This window comes from Mustela nivalis, assembly GCF_964662115.1.
Source record: "Mustela nivalis genome assembly, chromosome: 5".
NCBI classification, from domain to species: domain Eukaryota; kingdom Metazoa; phylum Chordata; class Mammalia; order Carnivora; family Mustelidae; genus Mustela; species Mustela nivalis.
The window spans coordinates 57,724,444-57,740,211 of NC_139024.1; the positions used below are offsets into that span (position 1 = coordinate 57,724,444).

A 15,768-nucleotide genomic window follows, 5' to 3' on the forward strand; every position below is an offset into this window, starting at 1 on the left:
GTGGATTTTTCTCCTGAAGCCCAGAGGAAAAAAGAAATGTTATCTCAGAGCGAACATCCTGTATTTCCTTTATTGTAACACTCATCAATCTTATAATTGCTTGTTCAATATCTGTCTTCCAATTAGACTATAAATTCCATGAGAGTGACTCTGTTTTTCTTATTTGCTACTGTGTCTCTGGTTGAGAGCCCTGGCACATAGTTTGACGCTCAGTAAATATCTTTTGAACAAAATGCTGAATAAATTACACAGAAGCCATAGCCTTCCACAGGGGTGACTGGAACTAGTAAGATTTACTTTGCAGATGAAGTCACTCTGTCGAGTTGAAATTGCCATTATGTCTCCAAAGGGGTAGCGTATATAATGGAATCAATGAGATGAAGGGATGAATTTCTAGTTTTGAAGACAAAAGCAGGGAATAATCTTGCAATTGCAGTGAACCTGGTGTGAGGACCTTGGTCATCACTAAGAATCAAAGAAAAGAATCCCCAGCTGCACATAGGTCCGGCTACCTTAAAGCATGCTTCATCTTTGCTGCTTGGGTGGCTCAGCTAGTTGAGCATCTGGCTCTCGGTCTCAGCTCAGTCTTGATCTCATGCTCAAGAGTTTGGGCCCCCACACTGGGCTCCATGATGGGTGTAGAGCCTATCTAAAAAAATTTTTGTTCACTTATTTTATAGTACATCTTAGTGTTTTAGGTTCAGTTTGTTTTAGCAAATACTTTTGGGTTTAGATTTATTTAAAGGCAATAGTGTGAAAGTAGTCACATCAGTGGTTTAAACTGCATAAGTTCTACAACCCAATGACCATCTTAAAGCCTTCTGGGGTACATTGCTGGTTTTGTTATTGATAAATAAAACTCTTGAAAAATAAACTTTTGGGAGAGGCTGGAGGGCTCAATCAGTTAAACTAAGTAAGCCTCTGCCTTCAGCTCAGGTCATGATCACAGAGTCCTGGGTTTGAGCCCCATATTGGGCTCCCTGCACAGCGGGGAGCTTGCTTTTCCCTCTCTCTCTGACCATACCCCCACTAATGCTCTCTCTCTTGCTCTCCTTCTGTAAGTAAATAAATAAAATATTTTTAAAAAAATAAAATATAGGGCGCCTGGGTGGCTCAGTGGGTTAAGCCACTGCCTTCGGCTCAGGTCATGATCTCAGGGTCCTGGGATCGAGGCCCGCATCGGGCTCTCTGCTCAGCAGGGAGCCTGCTTCCTCCTCTCTCTCTGCCTGCCTCTCTGCCTGCTTGTGATCTCTCTCTGTCAAATAAATAAATAAAAAATCTTAAAAAAAAAAAATAAATAAAATATAAAAAAATAGACTTCTAAGTTAAACATATGAAGTGTGCAATAGTGTCATAAATGCTATATGCTTTGAAAAACTGAGAAAACAACATCATCTCATTGACCCAGCTTCTTTTGATGGAATGACTGTCTATCTGAAGATATCATGATGAAATCCTAAATGAAAAATACTTTAGAGTATATCTCTGTTGAACTTCAGTTCTTGTACGTACTACCTCTTCTGAAGAAAACTGAGAGAAATGGACTCAGAATTGTAACAGGAGATCAGAATCAAAATTTGGAGAGCCAGGAAAATGTAAAGGAGACAAATATACTGACCTTTTAATTAAGGAATTTTGAATAGACAACACTTAAGAAAAAGTCACTTATAGTTGGGCCCCTAGGTGGCTCAGTTGGTTAAGAGTCTGCTTTTGGCTCAGGCCATGATCCCAGAGTCCTGGGATGAGTCCCACATCAGGCTTCTCCCTCTGTTCTTTACCCTGCTTGTGCTCTCTCTCGCTCACTCTCTCTCTCAGGTAAACAAATAAAATCTTTTTAAAAAATCACTTGTAGTAATGTATACTTACAAGTTTAAATATGATTTGTTTTTAGAAAAACTGCAATTTGGCAGTTTTTTGAGGTATAATAACATACAATGAACAGCACATATGGGATGTGTACCATTTGACGAGTTTTGACGTATATTTATATTTGTGAAACCACATCACCACAATCAAGTAACTCTATTAGCCTCAAAAGTTTCCTGTTTCTCCCCCCAAGCAAACTGATTCTCTCTCCCTCTCTTTCTTTCTCTCTTCCTAGACAAGCTCTATGTGGAGCTTGAACTCACAACCATGAGATCAAGAGTTGCATGCTCTACTGACCGAGCCAGTCAGGCACCCAATCTTTCTTTCTTTTTATAATTAAAAATTGTTTAACTGTGATTTTTAAAATAACATAAAATTTATTATCTTAAGGATATAACAAAGATTAAAGCAGAAATTATTGAAATTGAGAATAGAAAAAAATCAACAAAGCTAAGAATTGCTTTTTGAAAAGATCAACAAAATTGAGAGTCCCTTAGATTCACTAAGAAAAAAAGAGAAGAAAAACTCAACTAATATCAGAAATGAAAGAGGGGACATTTTAACCAATGATACAGAAATAAAAAGGATTATAAGACACTACTATGAACAATTATATGCCAACAAATTGGATAACTTAAAAGAAATGGAAAAACTCCTAAAGTAGACAACCTACAGAGACTGAATCATATAGAAAAAGAAAGTCTGAACAGACCACAACTCCTAACAAGATTGCATCAGTAAACAAAAACCTCCCAACAGATTCCCCTGGTTCATAGATGTCTGGCCTCGAGCATCAGGAAAAGACTAAAGATTAGACTGTAAGAAAATACAGAAGCCATGTTTCAGAGACACAAATTACAGGTAGTCATCAGTGTGTAAGACATGAGTCTCACATAGCTAGCAGTTTGGTTCTCAAAAGATCTCTAAATTGTATGCAGTTACTTGGGAAGGTGGGTCAGGACTCTGAAAAGGGGTCTTGAATTGATGTGGAAGGGAAAGTAGGTTCAGGTGAATGCACGAATAAAAATAATTTCAAGTGACAGACAGGCAATGATCATCATAGCAGGTAATATACTTCTGGGTGACCAGACAAAAGAGAAGGCATAGAATGGATTGATTCTTCCTCTTTGGCCATTGTTTGATAGTCTCATTCCCAAATCATGCATAGTCTCTCTAGTTTCAAAGGACAAAGATTAAAATATATACACCTCCTAACAAAGAAAAGCCCAAGACCGGATGGTGTCACTGGAAAATTCTACCAAATATTTAAGAAAGAATTAACTCCAATCCTTCTCAAACTCTTGCAAAACATTGAAGGGGGAATATATCCAAATTCGTTCTCTGAGTATTACACTGATACCAAAGCCAGATAAAGACAGTGTAAGACAACTCCAAACCAATATCCCCAATGAATACTATGTGGAAATCCTCAACAAAATACTAGTAAACTGAATTCAATAGCACCTTAAAAGGATTATACACCGTGATCAAGTAGAATTTATTCCTGGATGGTTCAATATCTGATCAATAAACAGATGAAAAAGTGTTCAATATCGCCAATCATCAGAGTAATGCAGAATCAAAACTACAATGAGATATCACTATATACTAATTAGGATGGCTACTATAAGAAGAAAGCAAGATGGGAAGAAAGGAAGAAAAGAAAAAAGGGAAGAAGGAAGAGAGGGAGGGAGAAGGCAGGCAGACAGACAGAAAGTATTCACAGGGACGTGGAGAAGTGGGAGCCTTGCTGGTGGGATTTTTAAACGGTGCAACCACCTTGGAAAATAGTATGGCATTTCATTTCATTTCATTTCATTTCAGAGAGAGAGCACAAATAAGGGAAGGGGCAGAGAGAAAAGCAGGCTTCCCGCTGAGCAGGAAGCCTGATGCGGGGCTGGATCCCAGGATCCCAGGATCCCAGAATCCCAGGATTATGACCTGAACCAAAGGCAGACGCAGGTGCTTAACCAACTGAGCCACCCAGGCGTCCCCCTCATACTATTTTAGTTATTCATTTAATTAATTACCTTAAATTAATTACTAATTTAATTAGTCATTTTATTTTAATTTAAGTAGAACTACCATATGATTTAACAAACCCGCTTCCAGATATATATCTCAGGGAAATGAAAGCGTGGTCTAGGAGATGTTTGTACATCCATGCTCATAGTGGTGCTATTCGTGATAGCCAGAGGGGGGAAAAATACAAATGTCCATTGGCAGACAAATGGATAAAGAAAATGTGGTCTACACATATGAAGGAATATTATACCATCCTAAAAAAGAAAGAAATCTTATCACAAGCTACGACGTGGATGAACCTTGAGGATGTCATGCTAACTGAAATTATCCAGTCACAAAAGGACAAATATTATGTGATTTCACTTATAAGTGTTATATAAAGTAGTCAGATTCAGAGACAGAAAATAGAATGCTGGTTGGCAGGGGCCAGGTGAGGGGGGGTTGTTTAAAGTGGATAGAGTTTTTGTTCTGCAAAAGGAAAAAGTTCTGAGGACGTTTCCTAGCAATATTACATACAATATTTCACAACAATGCAAATATACTTAACACCACTTAACTGTATTCTTAAAAATAGTGAAAATGGTAAATCGTATGTTTCTTTTTTTAACCACAGTAAAATAAATTATATAAATACATAAATAAAACTGACCATACCAAGCTCTGACAAGAATGGGGAGGAACTGGAATTCTCATACATAGCTAGTGGGAATATCAAATGGTATAACTCCTTTCGAAAGTTTTTCAACTCCTTTAGCAATTTCTTACAAACCAAACATGCCCCTGTTCCACTCTAGGTATTTACCCAAGGGAAATTAAAGCATAAGTTTATACAAAGACATGTGTAAGAATGTTCATAGTAGGGGCGCGTAGGTGGCTCAGAGGGTTAAAGCCTCTGCCTTTGGCTTGGGTCATAAAACCAGGATCATGGGATCGAGCCCCACATCAGGCTCTCTGCTCAGCAGGGAGCCTCCTTCCCTTCCTCTCTCTCTTCCTGCCTCTCTGCCTACTTGTGATCTCTGTCTGTCAAATAGATAAATAAAAATCTTAAAAAAAAAAAAAAAGAATGTTCATAGTAGCTTTATTTGTAATAGTTAAAGCTAGTAACAATCCAAATATGTATCAACAGTGAATAATCAAATTGCATATATCCATACAATGAAATACTACTTATAAAATAGGTGTACAATTTAGATATCATTTGAATTTCTATTATGTATCAAGCACTATGTCTAATGCTTTAAATATGTAATCACAATTTTATGAGGTAAGAATCATCGGCCTTATTTTATAGATGATGAAATGGAGTCTTAGAAAAGTTTTTAGCACAGGGTTACATAGCCAAGCTATGCCAAAGCCAGGACTTAAACTTAGGTCTGGAGAATTATCAAAGATGGAATACTTAGTCATCACACTGAATTTGTTAAATTCAGCAGGAGTAACACACTGATTAGCTGACAGTAAACACCTCAGTTGAAAAATTCTTTAGGAGAAGAAAATTAAAAGCTCTCTCTGGCTGCTCACCATGGTGTTAACTGATATACTGTACAACAGTTCAGAATGTGGGCTTTCAGTGTAAACAGCCTACTTGTAAATTCCCATGGCTACCATTTCCTAGTTGTGTGAGCTATTTCATCTCTCTGTTCCCTTAGCTTTAGGGTGGAGATAATAGAGTTTACCTCATTCCCTGCTTGTACTTAAAACAGTTCCTGGCATATCATACAAAACTACCCATCTTTATTTAACTTCTTCAGCGGAAACTGAATGCTTCCTATCTCTACCAAGAGGGTTAAAATACGTTCAAAAAAGAAAAAACAAACAAACAAACAAAACCCACTTCATTCAGCTTAAGGTATTAAAAGTGATTCTGTGTAACCCCACAGGCTAGGCCCTGCTGTGGAGCAAAGCTGAGTCAGAGGAGAGTCCCTCCCCTCAGGAATTCTGCAGTCTCTTAAGCCAAATGCTACACTTGGCCTCTTCAATATTCTTCACATTTACATGCCCCTTCACTTTGTGCTTGGTTGAACTTTACATTTAAATTTTTGACTTTGCAACATTCTAATCTATTTTGCATTATGATGTACTGTGTAGAGATCATTTCCCATTTAGGGCTTCCTAAATTACCAGCCCAACTTCTTTCTGGATGGGAATAGTTCTTGGTATTAATATTTCATTTCCTTTTACTGCTGAATCTTAGTGAAACTCACTAAGCTAAACCCGTTTGGAAATAAAATTTAAGCATTTTAAGCACCATCAAACATAACTTGTAGGGACTGTAATGTTATCCGCAGAAATTGACTCACCCCTTTCATGAGAGACGGAAGGAATCACAGGTGAGAGTAGCTTCAAGTAGACCAGGTTTTTGGTACTAAGTAGATGACCTCTTTGACTTATGTGAAAAGCTAATATTGATGTCAGATTGACAGAATCTTTCAAAGACCAAAGCTAAAACCAGGTTCCATGTTAGCGCAATACAATGTGTCTAAATCATGTGACCCCTCCGTAATGTTGGTTTTAGGACAGGACAAAGAAGACAACTACATCAGGTTGCCTGGCTTAGGGAACAGCACTGTGATAGATGCTAGGTGGTAAAATTATGTTGTGGGTTGAGCTGTGTCCCCTAAAAGTTCATATATTGAAGTCCGAGTCCAAACCTCAAAATCTGGCCTTATTTGAAAGTGGGATTGTTGCCTGTGTGATTAGTTAAGTTAAATCATGGTCCGTAGGAGGGCCCCTAATCCAGCATGACTGGTGTTCTAATAAAAAGGGGAAATTTGGGCACAGAGATTCATACATAGGGAGAACACAATGTGCAGATTTGTTGGAATTATGCTTCCATAAGCCAAGGATCTACTGTAAGCTAGGAGAAAGATGCAGATCGAATACTTTCCAGGCACCTTCAGAGACAGTATGGTCCTATCAACCCCTTCATCTCTGACTTCTAGGCTCCAGAGCTGTTAGACAATAATTTCCGTTGTTTAAGCCATTGATACTATTACAGCACCTTGTTAAAGTAATGTAATTTGGGAGGGGAATTCTGTTCTCTTTTTTTCTTTGTGTTTCATAAATGTTAGAGTTCTTCTGCAAGTCGATTTTATTGTTTGCTTTAATTGAAGGATATAAATACAAAGCAGTCACTTCTCCCATGTTGCCTAAGATTTGCTATTAGGAGATAGGACTGGGAGGGCACATTTGAATCTCAGCTCAGTCACTCATTTGTTCTGAGACTTCGGGCAAGTTACTTAGACTCTCCCAAGTTCTAGTTTCTTTCTTTATGACATAGAGATAATAAGATCACTTGCCAGTGTTGTTGAATAATTGAGATAGTGTATGTAAATTAATAGTGTGCTTTCACAAAATGCACCCATTTTTATTACAAAACAACTACAATTTAAGGCAGAAAGATCAAGACAAGATCAGAGATGTAGCAGGTGCTTCAGTGGCTCAGAGGGGGTGAGATCTCACATATGGCTGGGGAACCTGGATGAGGGTGGCGGTATTTAGGTTGGTTTTAATTGGTAGATGGGATTGGTGAGAAGGCATTCATGGTGAAAGAAACAGCATGAACACAGACAATGTGTCCCCAAAACACAGGCACATTCGGCAAGTAGTATGGTTTAGATTGGAGGGTCAGATATGAATTTTAGATTAGCTCTCTTCCTTAGAGAACACCCTTCACAACCTTGACTTAAATGGTTTCCTATCTTGGCTTTACCCCTTTGCATTGTTATCACCATACTGATTTCCTTTTTAGCTTGTGTTGCAAACTGTAATTCTCCTATTTATTTATCTGGTTACTTATCTATTTGTCTGTAAAAGCAGAGACTATCTCTCTTATTCAGATCCATATCCTAAAGAGATGCTCAACAAATATATGTGGGAAGAAAGGGATGGGGGCAGCGGGGAGAGAAAGACACAGATTGAAAGGGTGGGAGGAAAATGAATGAATGAAGCAGTAGAGGAGTCCTAGCAGATCAGATGAAGAGGTAGTCTGGAACCAGAGCATGAAGTGGCTCTTGAAAGGGCAGACTGAAGATCCCAATGCAGACGTCTGAATCAATCAGTCTATCATCTATCTATCTATCTATCTATATCTATCTATCCATCTATCTTTTAATTTATATACATACACACACATAGATATATAGATATATGTATACATATCTATATTTTTTAAGTCCCAAGGCCAGGAGGTCAAGACCCCAGCTGAGATCAAGGGTTGGACACTTAACAGACTGAGCCACCCAGGCGCCCCTCTGAATCAATATTCTTTCTTTCTTTCTTTTTTTTTTCAAAGATTTTGTTTACTTATCTGACAGGCAGAGATCACAAGTAGGCAGAGAGGCAGGCAGAGAGAGAGAGAGAGGAGGAAGCAGGTTCCCTACTAAGCAGAGAGCCCGATGCAGGGCTTGATCCCAGGACCCTGGGATCATGACCTGAGCCGAAGGCAGAGGCTTTAACCCACTGAGCCACCTAGGAGCCCCCAAATCAATATTCTTAAAGGAAAGATTTAGTATTCTCTATATCTAACATCCACCTCTGGTGGGTCTTGTCTTCAGGCAAATTTGGGAAATACTTTAGACCAATGGTTCTCAAAATATGGTGCATCCAGGACTTTGTCAGAAAGGCAACTTCTCAGTCCCCAGTAGAGACCTACTGATTCAGAACCTTGAAAGAATCTGTATTTCAACAAAGTCCCAGGATAATTGAAAAGCACTTAGAATTAAAATCCTGCCTCTTACTGTAACATTTAATCTTAATGTGTTCGGGCTGCTACAACAAATATACCATAGCCTGGGTGGCTTAAACAGCATGCACATATTTCTTGCAGTTTTGGAATCTGGAAAGGCCAAGATCAAGGTGCCAACAGACTGGGTATCTGGTTCACAGACAGTTGTCTTCTCGCTGTGTCTTCACATGGCAGAAGGCAAAGGGAGCTCTCTGGGCCTTCTTCTTTTTTGTTTTTTTTAAAGGACATGAATCCCATTCATGACCTACTTAGCTCCCCAAAACTCCACTTCCAAATACCATCATATCTGGGATTGAAGTTAAAACGTTGTGAGGAATTTCTGTATAAGTATGCTTACTGTAAATATCTTCACTGCAAGCATTTTCACTGCATAACTAATTGTCCTTAAGGCAATTTTGCTGTAAATGATTTTAAAAAATAGCTTGTTGATAGTTTGTTTTCCTTTTTCCATGAATGCTGGGATCGATTTTTATATTGTAGATATATTACATAAGTCTTAGCCCTCATTAAAGTCTATACAGTGGCATGGGGTTTTAATCCTCATTCCCCGTGGAATTTTGAAACATCTATAAATGGAGATGTAACAATATCCTAAAAACAAGTAACAATGTGAAAGGCTTTCACAGCTCAATACAAAGCACATCTACAAATAAGCATCCTAGTATTTAGAAACTGATACCTCTCTTAATGAAGGAAGAAATTTTAGTGAAAAAAGATAAAGGATGATGCCAAGCAAGGAGACAAGTCAAAAGCAAAAAAAAAAAAAAAAAAAAAAGATAATGCTATGAATGAAAGATTTTTTAGTTTGGGTGTTTTTTTTTTTTTTAATTAAAGATTTTGAAGACAAATACTTAGGTACAATTCACAAAATAAAATCAGTTATTTGGACAATATTGCCATGAACCTATGCTATATATTTTGGATATATTCCAATGTTTTGCATTTTGCAGTCCATTCTTTTAAGTTTTGTCATTCATTTTTCATGTTTCATTATATCCTTTTTAATGAATGTCCCTCTTTTATTTTTTGTGATTTTTGTCTTTTATGGAAAATTTGCCTGACAACCAATTAGTTATGCAGCAAAAACATTTGTGACAAAGATGCTTACAGCAAAACTACCCAGAAACAGTCTCAACTCATGAATTTTAGATGACACAAACACTCGGTCTATAGAACATTCTTTGATGTCCACTCACTGCTTTGCTTAGTCCAGGTCTGAGTAAAGAATTGGACTAAATGTACTTTGGAGTGATGGGAGTCTTACAGAAATCAGAAATATAAATATTCCCACTCTATTTGGTGCCTATAGATAGATCTCAGCCTCAACTATGAGAGTCCCTTAAAATTGCAACATACAAGTAGCCTGTTAAACAGCAGTTATTCTGGGACATTCGAGTCTGAAGCCAAAAATGATCTCCTACCCGGACTCAAAGAACTCAAAAGGAAAACACTAGTGACAGTAAATCACCGTAATTAGAAAAAAAGACAATGCAGGAAAAAAACAGAAATAAACTCAAAGAAATAATCTGTCCCCCATTTAGAAAAATCCTAAAGTCTATTTATGAGGAAATACTAAAAGGGTAGGGAACAGACCAAAATCCCTTCATGAATCATGGAATCTTAAACTGGTATCAGATGTTCTCCAGCCCCAGCGAGCCATAGCAACATTTCAAATTCTTCCAAATAAGGTAGCCCCAGCCAAAAGCTAAGCTCTTAAAGTCAGTGATTTCCTCTTACCTGATTGTCTCTTTGGGGTAGAATGAACCGATTGTTGTGAGAACTACAGTGCATTTATACATGTAAGACCAGAAGGATTGTGGAGGTTTCTTTAAACACACACACACACACACACACCATTTTTACTGAGTCAGACTTTCCAGTGTATCAGTTGGAGAAAAGGGTAGTATAAATCCAAGAGGAGTTGTCTGTGGTTTCATTTGGTGGTCAGGAAGCTAGAGGGGATATGTTTTCCCATTGTAACATAGCAACTTGATTTTAGGGCTTCTCCTCTGTCATGTGCACGAAGGAAGATGCCAAGTATCTCACAAGAGAATTTTCCAGAAGGTGTAGAGATGATCTTTACCCAGGCTATGAGCTCTCAGACATATATGTAAAAACTAACCACTACAAGCTGAATTCTTGGATTCCAGAAACTTGAAGAGTAAATATTATAAAATTATAGACTCTTGGCAAGAACTCTTATTAGAATGCTCACTACAAGAGTTACTTGTGTGTCCATATATTCATGTCCTCCACACCAGTGGTGGGGGTGGGGGGCTGCCTGGGCCAAAGTCAGCTCCCTTGGGCTAGTCATCTCAGGTGGTGAATAGCTGACTTAGTTTACCCCAGTGTGCCACATAATATTGTTCTGTGTGACGAGTTGTGAAAAGACTGGGAAGCTCTGGTGTGAATTACACCCAGGCTATAGGCTTTCCAATAATATGAATAGATGAGTGAATTTAGGTGGCATGCCATTAAAAACACTGAATTGCTTAATGAGAAAAAAAAATCTTTCCTATTCAATTCTTGTTTAATCCTTCTGTCTAGAGAGAGAGAAATGATCAGTTTGGTGTTATCATATCTACAACTATTAATTTTCCTTTTAACAAAGACAGCCCAGATCACAGACACAGAGCTTTGGCCATGCAAACTCTAATTAGGATTTAATAACATCAGTTTGTTTTATTACATTTTTGGGAAGCCACTGATTTTTTTTTAAATTTATTGAAGTGATTTCAAGTTTCATTCTAAAATAAACTTATTTAGATAATAAAGAGTTGATGCAAGGAAAATACTAATAAAAGATGGTACAAGTTGTACCTTTCCCATATGGCAAAAATTGTAAAGATGATATTCAAATGACTAAAGTTCTAAAAAAACATCATCCATTGGGTTGCTTGAATTCACTCCCAATATCTCTGATAAATCATTTAAAACCCTCTGAACATAGCAAACATTGTCGGTGTAATTTATTCCCTTTATAGATACATAAAGTTGTTAAAATTTTAACACTATTAGTTGAAATATGTTTCCTAGGAACTTCCTATCAATAATTCTAATTAAATATTTGGAGATAATCTTTCTTTTGTTTCCTCCCCCATACTGTTACTATCTGTCGTCTCCTGTGACACATAACCACCAGACCTTCTTTCTTTAAGTCAAACTCTTCTATTTCTTTCCCTTTGACACAGTTATGGTCACACTCACTGCCCCGGCAATTCTTCTCTGGGTTTATTATAAATTAACAGTATCTCTCTTAAACTGAATCAATAACAAGTATTTTGGTTGCATATAGGAAAACAAAACAAAACAAAAACAAACAAAAAAAAAAAACACAAAGAAACCAAAAACCCAGTCAGCTTAGGCAAAAAGGAGACCTTATGGTCTCACTTAATTAAAAACTCCAGAGTAAGTTTCATTGAAGGCATGGTTTTAAACAGAGGCTCACAGAAGATGGCCGGAATCAAGATTTACCGTCCCTCTCATTTCACAGCTCCATTTCTCTCAGAAAGAAATCCAGGGAGAGTTTTCCCTCAGAAGAACAACATAGTTAAAAAAATACAGCTTTACCTTTTTGGAGTCTCAAGTCTAGTAGAGCTGAGTGGGAATCTTTCAGAAATCCAGAGCAAGTCTCATTGTATACGAGCAGTTCTGAATGTGTCACATGTTTTCTTCTAAGCTAAATACTGTTACCAAAAGACTTTGATATGCTGCTCCATCAGGAGTAAGAAATAAAGAAAACTTTCCTGGAAGTGCATGGTTGTAGGTGAGGAAAAAGTTGATGTCTCAGAGGGAAAACAAATTGTATTTCCTGGAAAAACTCATAGTGTGTGTCCAGATATGAATTCAGTTCCCTGGGTAAAGTCAAACCAGTGAAAACAGTTGGACAATTGCCTCATTTATTATGAACTTCATGTGTCAATATAGGAGTGAGTGAGAGCGTGTTCTCCATTCTAAAACTATACCGGGGGCTTTTATTTCCCAGTCCTCTCTGTGCCGGTGACCTATGCATGGTGGGAGAAATAGAAAGCATGACATCAATATAAGACAGTGTTCTTTCATTTCCAGACCAAGGCATGTAATTAACAAGAGCTGGTGAGAAGAACATGAAGAAAGAGAAGGAGGAGGAGGTGGAGGATGGGAAGGAGGAGAGTGTTCTAGTAACTGGATACCCTGATAGCAACCAGGTGTGGGCAATGACAGCCAGAGAGGTGGGAGAGAACCATAACAAGTGGTGACTATAACTCAAAAAGCAGAGTAGAATTGCCAAGAAGAAGAACGAATTTCCCAATTTCAAAACTCATCTAGAATCAAGACACTGTAATATTGATATGAAAAAACATAAATTAATGGAACAGAATTTAGAGTTTGGAAATATTTACGGTCAATGTATTTTTGGAAAAGGGTCAAGAAAATTCTATGAGAATTGTCTTGCAACAAACAATGCTGGAGTAATTAGATATTCACATGCAGAAAGATGAATTTAGATCCTTACCTCACACCATAGACACAAAAATAATTCAAAATAGATCATAATGCAAGTTGTAAAGGATGCTAAATTAGACTGCATCAAAATTAAAAGCTTTTGTATTTCAAAAGACACCATTAAGAAAATGAAGGGATAAGTTCTAGAAAGAGAATGTTTGCAAATCATATATCTAATAAAAGACTAGTATCTAGAATATATGAAGAACACTTTTAAATCAATAATAAGGGGGCGCCTGGGTGGCTCAGTGGGTTAAGCCTCTGCCTTCGGCTCAGGTCGTGATCAAGCCACGACGGTCCTGGGATCAAGCCCCAAATTGGGCTCTCTGCTCAGTGGGGAGCCTGCTTCTCTCTCTCTCTCTTCCTGCCTCTCTGCCTGCTTGCAATCTCTCTCTCTCTCAAATAAAAAAAAATTAAATCAATAATAAGAAGACAAACAACTAGATTTTAAATAGAGACAGAAGGCTTGATGAACATTTCCCCAAAGAAGATATACAAATGGCTAATAAGCATATGAAAAGATATGAAACATCATTAGATATCAGGAAAATGCAAATTAACAGCACAGTGAGATACTGCTTTTTAACCACTCAGAATGGCTACCTTCAAAAAGTCGGACAATATCAAGTGTTGGCAATGATGTGAACACGCTGGAAACTTTATACTTTGTTGGTGGGATTTCCAAATGGCACGATCACTCTAGAAAAGAATGTGACAGTCTCTTAAAAGGCTAAACATAGATTTACCATAAAATGCAGCAATTTCACTTCTAGGTATCTACGCAAGAGATATGTATGTCCATACAAAGACTCACACCGTCATTATCCATAATAACCAAAGAGTGGAAACCATTCAAACTTGCACCAAGCAGTGAGTGGATCAGTAAATGTGGCAGAGCCACACAACGGAAGTCTATGATGCAATAAAAAGGAATGAATTGTAAATACAAGTTGCAACATAGATGAGCCCCAAAACTGTTATGGTAAGTAACAGATCACATGATTCCACCTCTGTGAAATGTCCAGAAAGGCAAATCTGTAGATTCAGAATATAGATTCGTGGTTGTCGGAACTGGAGGGAGGAATGGAGATTGTCCGCAAATCAATTTGCACTGACAGAAACGGACTGGGATACAACTCCATGTATTTACGAACAACACTGAATTGTACACTTAAAATAGGTGGATTTTATATGCAAGTTACCTCTCAGTTATCTCTCTATTTATTAGAGGAACCGGTAAACACATAAATAAATAAAACAGAATACTCACAGCAACCCAGCAACAAACTTTGTAAGAGAAGATATGTCCCAACGAAGCGGTGGAATTAGGAATGATGTTTATATTTTTGTGTATTTTCCAGTTAAAATGTGTTTTTAAATCAGGAGAAAATTCGGAAAATTGTACTCTGAGAGTGAAACATAAAATTGCTCCATGATGGGCCAGCAGAGAGTGATGTAAAGTCACCTTGATAAAGAGACAAAATGGCTCTCAGGCCTGCAAGATTTGGCAGTGACCTGATTACAGTTAATAACACATCTAAAGAAAGATGAATCAATCAGCAGAGAGCACTGATCAATAAAGAAAGCAAAGAAAGGGGCACTTGCACAGGCAAGCTTTGCAGGACCTGACCAATGCCCCACAGGAAGGCAGAAGACTAGGCAGCGTGGGTGTGCCCTCCCCGCGGTGGAGATGGTTGCACTCCGTCTCGCCGGGGTTTCAGAGCACCAGACATTCTAAGGGCAGTCTGACAGATTTGTCTTCTTTTAACTGCATGTTCACCCCGTAACACTTCTATACATTTTTTTCCTAAGTGATTCTGTGTCTTGAGTAAGCCCATTCTGATTGATATATTATGAATTCAAACACATTTGGGTTATATACTTGAGACTCCCAACATTTACTTCAGTGTAAGTCAGCTTGTCCGAGCAAGATGAAAACGATGCTCCTGGAAAGCTGAGAAAGACTCTGGACAGTGGCAGATTGTTGAGGATGAATGCCGCCTCTTGGAAGTCGGTCAGTCAACTGACCTTGTTCGGTGACATCCCACCCTTGACAAGAGCTTCCCATTCAGCCTACCATATCAAGAAATGCAAGACACGAGATGTATTCAAATTATTGTATGTTCAGCATATTTTTTTAAGAAGCTACTTATGGGAAGAATTTAAATTATTTAAATCTTATACTTACTGACTCCAGATCCATCCAGCCATAGCAACTATAATTCCAGCACTAGCTGTTTCAGCTCAGGCGTACTCATAAAACCAGCCCTGGGGAAATAGAGAGCTTCCTTCCAACAACTCTTGCTGGTGGTGATGCTCCATTGCTCATGATACTCCATTTCTGGTGATACTCCACTGCTGGTGATACTCCACCACCAAGAGGCTGGGTCAAAGCCTCTGGGGGACAATGTGCCTGCCTCTAGGGATAGTGGAGCTTACCCATTTGAGCACTGAGCTCTAGTGTCCCACAATATATAGGTACTTTTCATGACTAACCTTATGTCCTGGTTCATAATTTCTACTTTCCTTTTCAAATGGAACTTTGAGTTCAAACTCCTCTATCTCATTCCTGTCTGCCCTCAACCTCCTTCCACATGACCCCATGCTAATTGGGTCCTGATAGTGTCCCTGCCTTGACCTGCATG

General features: G+C 38.2%; 1 protein-coding gene across 15 annotated transcripts in view; it reads right to left on the minus strand.

Annotated features, from left to right (window-relative positions):
- Nucleotides 1–15,768, minus strand: part of LOC309864886 (uncharacterized protein) — a 47,795-nt gene that overhangs the window by 12,144 nt on the left and 19,883 nt on the right. The gene's annotated exons all lie outside the window — the stretch shown is intronic.